The sequence below is a fragment of the Oncorhynchus kisutch genome, unplaced genomic scaffold (assembly GCF_002021735.2).
Source record: "Oncorhynchus kisutch isolate 150728-3 unplaced genomic scaffold, Okis_V2 Okis03b-Okis08b_hom, whole genome shotgun sequence".
Lineage (NCBI taxonomy): Eukaryota > Metazoa > Chordata > Actinopteri > Salmoniformes > Salmonidae > Oncorhynchus > Oncorhynchus kisutch.
The window spans coordinates 15,085,668-15,086,792 of record NW_022261980.1 but is presented as its reverse complement, the minus strand read 5'-3'; positions in this window follow the sequence as shown (position 1 = coordinate 15,086,792).

Below are 1,125 nucleotides of genomic sequence, written 5' to 3'. Positions count from 1 at the left end.
CTGGAGGGGTAGACGATGGTGACCCTTCCATCCTTCCTTTAGCTTCCTGTTGTCTTAATCATACCAGTATGTCTGGAGGGGTAGACGATGGTGACCCTTCCCACTTCCTCACCTAGCGAAGGTTTATTTCAATCAATGAAGAGAGATCATATGATGTAGTTGATCAAGTCTTGTCGTTGAGATATAGCCTCAACAAGAGACAGAGACGGGTTACTGAAGAAAAAGAGGAGTGTTCATCAGATGACATGTTGTTGTTGTTGTTCTTCACATCTCCTGACAGAAATGTGGTGAAATCCTGTTCTCTGTGCCGTTATATAGAGGCTTTCATCATGTGGTCTGTCCAACACAGTGATAAGAGCTGTGTGTCTCGCTGGCTGATTCACGCTCTTTCACTTCTGAATCTCCCCCTCTGTTCTATCGCTTTTAATAAATCATCCATTCTGGTTCCGGAATGACATGTCAGTTTTAAATAAATCATCCATTCTGGTTCCGGAATTACATGTCAGTTTTAAATAAATCATCCATTCTGGTTCTGTAATGGAATGCCAGTTTTAAATAAATCATCCATTCTGGTTCTGTAATGGAATGTCAGTTTTAAATAAATCATCCATTCTGGTTCTGTAAATGGAATGCCAGTTTTAAATAAATCATCCATTCTGGTTCCGGAATGGAATGCCAGTTTTAAATAAATCATCCATTCTGGTTCTGGAATAGAATGTCAGTTGAGTCCATCAGTATATTCGGTCGTACTTATTTGTAAAATGTCAGAAACTCTCAGCCTCTTACTTCTAACCGTTTTATTTTTGATTGAAATCTACAGTCCAGGCTCTACGTCATCCGAAGCAATGCTTGCACTATCTAACCCACCTGGTTTCCCACTGGGTATGATGACGTGTTGATGAACACTCAGGGACAATAGGAACTACATTATTAGAGTAGTGTGTGTGTGTGTGTGTGTGTGTGTGTGTGTGTGTGTGTGTGTGTGTGTGTGTGTGTGTGTGTGTGTGTGTGTACGTACATCTATGTGGCTACATAATATTGCTGTCTTAGACACCCCAGGTTTTATTAGTGAAGGATACCGTGGTCAGCTGGAGAGGCTTTATTAGTGAAGGATATCGCTGTCAG